Raw genomic sequence first — 6,311 nt, forward strand, 5'->3', positions numbered from 1 at the left:
AATTGTATAAATACACACACATACAAATCATTGCATTCATATCCATTATATTATCACACTTCAATTATTTCAAGACTCCATAAAAATTATGTAAGGAATTGCTTATATCTTTAGTTTTGTAAGAGGAAAAAAAAGAACCAAAATGGAACTTCAAAATCAAGAAAGGGCTCATATAGCCATCTGGTGGTTACTTAGGGAAATACATCTGAATTTAACGGATAATTAAGGCTGATAATTTTATAAATATGCATACATATTACTCATATTTATATATAGGGCCTTTCAACCAATATACATACAGAAGTATTAATAGAATATATATATATATATGCCAGACTTCAGAATCATATGAAAAGCATAGCTCAAGTTTATAAATAACATAGTAATATATAAACAATGCTAACATTGTTGAACTTCATTAAAATATAAAAAAATCAGAGAAAGATTATTTTTAATTCTAAAGAATGATAAATGCAGAAAAAAATCTGCCTATGTATTGGTTTTATATATGGTATTTACAGAATTTTACAAATATTCTGAATATATGTTTACCAGAGGAATGTTTTGCTATAAGTCTATATAAAAAAAAGAAAAAGAAAAATGAAAGTTATGGAAACTAATCCATATGGTATATTTTTCTCAAAAGGCAGAAATATTCTCAATATATTAAAATGTAAGGATTGTTCAAAAAGCAAGTATAAGTGGTTAGCAGTATATTTGCATAACACAATAATTTCCTTGGTAACAGAGTGATTTGCAAGGCTTTTGTGGCATCACTGTATATGAGAATTAATGTAAAGTTCATTTAAATATGAAAATTCATCTACACATATTACCCTAGTGAAAACTGCTTTTGACTGATTTTCAAATGTATAATATTTTTATCCTGTATGATTCCATTGTCAATTTTATGAATAGTGAATTTTTCAGTAAATAAAGCTTATAAAAGCAACATATAAAGTTTTAATCAGGTGAAATGCAAATTTAGATGACAATAAATCAGATAACCAAGGAAAACATCAAATCACCCAATGAAACTTATTTTTTGAACCCAAAGTTTCAATCTAGAAATGCCATTGTGAATAATAATTTCTCATTAAAATTAATGACTTTTAAAATCATTCTGGTAGAAGTAGTACATACCTAAAATGATGAAGACTAGTTTCCTCAGTTTCTGACTTCTAAATGCAATTTTGTCATTCTGAAGAAAAATATGGAAACATCAACTTTTTTAAAGATTTTATTTTTAGAGAAGTTTTTAGATTCACAGAAAAATTGGTAAGAATATACAGGGATTTCCCATATACCCTCTGCCCCAACACATGCATAGCCTCCCCCGCTATCAACATCCTGCACCACAATGGTATATTTATTTCAGTAAACAAACATATTTATATGTGTCATCACTCAAAGTTTATAATTTACATTAGGGTTCACTCTTGGTGTTTTACATTTTATGGGTTTTCACAAATGTGTAATACTGTATCCATCATTATAGTTATCATACGGAGTGTTTTTACTGCCCTAAGAATCCTCTGTGCTCCATCTTTCTCCCAACCCCCACCTCAACCATTGGTTTTGGTACTGTCTCCACATTTTTGTCCTTCCTAGAATGTCATATAGTTGGAATCATATAGTATGTAGCCTCTTCAGATTGGCTTCTTTCACTCGGTAATATGCATTTAATGTTCCTCCATGTTTTTCATGGTTTGATAATTCATTGCTTTTTAGAGCTGAATAATGTTCTGTTGTCTATATGTACCACAGTTTATTAATTCATTCACCCATGGAAGGGTATCTTGATTGCTTCCAAGTTTACGCAGTTATGAAAATAGTTTCTCTAAACATCTGTGTGCAGGTTTTTGTATGAACATAAATTTTCAACTCTTTTGGGTAAATGCTGAGGAGTGCAATTGCTGGATTGTATGGCAAAGGTATGGTTAATTTTGAAAACTGCCAAACTGTCTTCCAGAATAGCCGTATCATTTTGTACTCCCTTAGCAATGAATGGGAGTTCCTCTTGCTCCACATTCATGGCAGCATTTGGTGTTGTCAGTGTTTTGGATTTTGGCCATTCTAATAAGTGTGTAGTAGTATCTCACAGTTTTAATTTCCATTTCCCCAATGACACATGATATGTAGCATCTTTTCATATGCTTATGTGCCATCTGTATATCTTCCTTGGTGAGGTGTCTGTTTAGGTCCTTGGCCCATTTTAAAATTGTATTGTTTTCTTATTGTTGAATGTCAAGAATTCTTTGTATGTTTTAGATAATGGTCCTATATCAGATATGAATTTTGCAAATAATTTTCTCCTATCTGTGGCTTATGTTTTCATTCTCTTGATGGTGTCTTTCACAGAGCAGAAATTTTAATTTCAGTGAAGTTCCACTTATCAATTATTTCTTTTATGGATTGTGTTTTGGCTCTGTACCCAAGGCCATCCAGATTTTCTTCTATATTATCTTCTAGGAGTTTTATAGTTTTGCATTTTACATTTAGATCTATGATCCATTTTGAGTTAATATTTGTGAAGGGCATAAAGGTCTGTGTCTAGAGTCATTTTTTTGTTCCAGCACCATTTCTTGAAAATAAGTCATTGCTCCACTGTATTACTTTCACTTCTTTATCAAATATCAGTTGACTGTATTTTATGTGGATCTATTTTGAGGTTTTCCATTGTGTTCCATTGATTTATTTGTCTGTTTTTTTGACCAATACCACACTGTCTTAATACTATAGTATTATAATAAGTCCTAAAGTTGGGTAGTGTCAGTCTTCCAACTTTTGTCTTCTTTTGCAATAATGTGTTGGCTATTCATGGTCTTTTGCCTCTCCATAGAAACTTTAGAACAAAGATTGTTGATATTGACAAAATAACTTGCTGGGATTTTGCCTGGGATTGCAATGAATGTAAAGATGAAATTGGGAAGAACTGACATCTTGACAACATTTGGTCTTCCTATCCATGAGTATGAAATATCTCTCCATTTACTCAGCTTTTTATTTCCTTCATCAGATTTCTATAGTTATCCTCATACATATCCTATATATATTTTGTTAGATTTATGCCTAAGTATTTCATTTTTTTATGTGCTAATATAAATGGTTCTGTGTTTTTATATCAAATTCCACGTGTTCATTGCTGGAATATATGAAAGTGATTGACTTTTAAACATTAACTTGTTAGTTTTGACTCTGCTGTACTTGCTTATTAGTTCCAAGAAGTTTTTGGGCAATCTTCTACATAGATGATTATGTCACCTGTGAACAAAGACAGTTTTATATCTTCCTTCCCAATATGCCCTATGTTCTATTTCCTTTCTGTTGTAGTACATTAGGACTTGCAGTTTGATACTGAACAGGAGTGGTGTGAAGAAACATTCTTGCCTTGTTCCTGTTCTTAACAGGAAACTTTGATTTTCTCACCACCATTAAGTATGATGTTGTAGGGTTTTTGTAGAGTTTAGCAAGTTAAGGAGGTCTCCCTCTATTTCTAGTCTGCTGAAAATATCATGAATGGGTATTCAATTTTGTCAACTGTTTTTTCTGCATTTATTGATATGATCATGGGATTCTTCCTCTTTATCCTATTAATGTAATGGATTACATTAGTTGATATTTAATGTTGAACCAGCCTTTCATGCCTGGGCTAAATTGCACTTAGGAATGGTATAGAATTATTTTATACATTGATGGATTTGATTTGCTAGTATTTTATTGAAAATTTTTGCATCTGTATTGATGAGAAACATTTGTCTGTGTTTATCTTTCTTCTAATGTTTTTGTCTGGTTTTTGTATTAGGGCAATGCTTTTCTCAGAGAATGAATTAGGAATTTTTCTTCTGCTTCTGTCCTCTGAAAGAGTTTGCAGAGAATTCGTATGGTTTCTTCCTTTAATGTTTGGTAGAATTCACTAGTGGTAGAATTCACCTCTGTGCCTAGTACTTTCTGTTTTGGAAGGTTATAAATTATTGATAAAATTTCTTAGATAGAGGCCTGTTCAAATGTCTATATCTTGTTGTGTGAGGTTTGACAGAATGTGCCTTTTTAGAAATTGGCCCATAACTTCTCTATTAAACACAGAACTATTCAGATTTTTCAATTTGTGGCTTCTCTCTCTTTTTTTTTTTTTATTAATCTTACTGGAAGTTCATCAATTTTGTTAATCCTTGCAAAGAACCATTTTGTGGTTTTATTTACTTTTGTATGTTTTCCATTTCATTGACTTATGCTCTTGCTTTTATTATTTGTGTCCTTATTTTTTAATTTTTTCTAGTTTCTAGAAAGTGTTTATGTCATTTTTATTTCCTAGTGTAACCTTTTAAATCCGTAAGACTGTTGTTGCCATATATTTTACCTCAACATATCATAAAACCCCAAATATCTTTTTATTCTTTTTGCTTTAAATAGTTAATTGTCTTATATAGAAATGTTAAAAAGAGAAAACAGTTATCTTTTTTAACCACTATTGTTCTTTGTTCCTTTATAATTTTTTAAAAATTCCTCTCTAGTATTATTTCCCTTTAGCCTGAAGAACTTTTTTTAACACTTCTTTATTGCAGACGTTCTGATGAATATATATTCATAGTAGTTGGTTTAAAGACCTTGTCTGCTATTCTAGTAATTAGGTCAGAGAATGCTATTTCATTGGCTTGGGTTTTTCTTGTTTATGATCACATTTTCCTGCTTCTTTGCTGTTTCATTACTTTTAATTGTGTAATTAGACATTGTGAAAGAGGAATAGTAGAGATTAGCATACAATTTTCTTTGAATTAGTTTTATTTATTTCTCAGAAAGTTCAAACCTTTTTCTCTACCTGGCATTTAGGGTGAAGGGCTACTTACTTAGATATCTCCTAAAATTGAGTTTAACTGAGGTTGTGTTGTAGCTTTAAATTCGACTGACTTTTCCCCTGAGCACAGGATCCCTCCCATCTACCCTGTTGCCACCATTTTGATCCTATCAGTGTTTGAGAGGTAAAGTGCTTGGATTGCAGAATCAGGTGTTTTTGAACCAGAGCTTTGGACACATATGTGACAACCCATGATTGAATGTTATTCTCGGTGCTTTCTTTCTGTTTTTCTTCAAAGTCACGTGTGTGTGGAGTCAGGGGGCAGGGACAGAATTTAAGTTTACATTGGAAGGAGGCAGGGGAGGATTGACAGGTAGAGCAATTATTTGTTTTGTGTTTGGTTCTTGCAGATTCAGTTTCATCTCTCCAGTCCACCATCCTCTTGTGTAAGGCTTACATGATTCCTCCTGTTCCTGTTCTCTTTCTCTGGCAGGTCTTTTCTCTTCTAGCCCCATCTAGACGAGATGCCCGCTTTCAGTAGTGGAAGCAGACACTATGACTCTGCTAACATATGGAGGGTTTATTCTGTCTGGAGTTCAATTCCTTGAGCCTTTCTCGTATCCACTGTTCTTTGCTAGTTGTGCAGAAAATTGTGATTTTTATTTTGTCTGTGTTTTCCTTATTGTTGCCATGAACACAAGGATTCTCACATAGCTCCTAAAAGGAATGTGATTTATCTGCATCCATATTAAACACAACAAAATTGTTGATCCAAGTAAGTGAAGTACAATAAGCATTTAGGGAATTTCATTTATTGAAAGGTTAGAAAGAATAAATATGCTTAACTCAATGGGTAATTCCAGATGTGTGTGCCTATTTTTCTCCTGCTGCACAAATTTTACTCTCTTAGTTACTGAAGCTCTAGGATATATATTGATAATTGTTAGGGCAGTTTCTCCCTCTTTTTCTTCTTCAAGAGTGTCATTGTTTCTCTTGGCTTCTTAGCTCTTTATCAAAACCCCATTCTTCCAGCTTGATTGATAACAATTGTATTTTAAGAGGAATTGAAATAACACATTAATTCATGTCATAGTGACTATGCCACATGCCACAGTGACTAATAACCTTCTAAAAGCCTTAATATATTTTTAAAAGACTTATTATCCCAAATTAGACTCAGATTAATGAACATTCAGGTAATTTGACAAAATGAACCAATACTCCTCAGTCACAGGTTATGTGCAGAGTTGAAATTTTATATTTGTATTTCAATTAGATTTTCTGCCTCCACTTCTTTGCTTATGACTCCCATAAATAAAGAATTCCTCTTTGCGTTTTACCAAGAAAATCGTATCTGCCATTCAAAATCTTTAATAAGGTTTAGTACTCCATAACCTTCTTTTATGACTCTGTCCCACACATATCCCTCATTTCTATGAACTTTTATTACATTTTAATTAAATAATTTTATGGTCTGTTCTCTTTTTCTATAACTCTTTCACATATCTTAAATCCT

This window comes from Manis javanica, chromosome 2 (genome assembly GCF_040802235.1).
Source record: "Manis javanica isolate MJ-LG chromosome 2, MJ_LKY, whole genome shotgun sequence".
Taxonomy (NCBI): domain Eukaryota; kingdom Metazoa; phylum Chordata; class Mammalia; order Pholidota; family Manidae; genus Manis; species Manis javanica.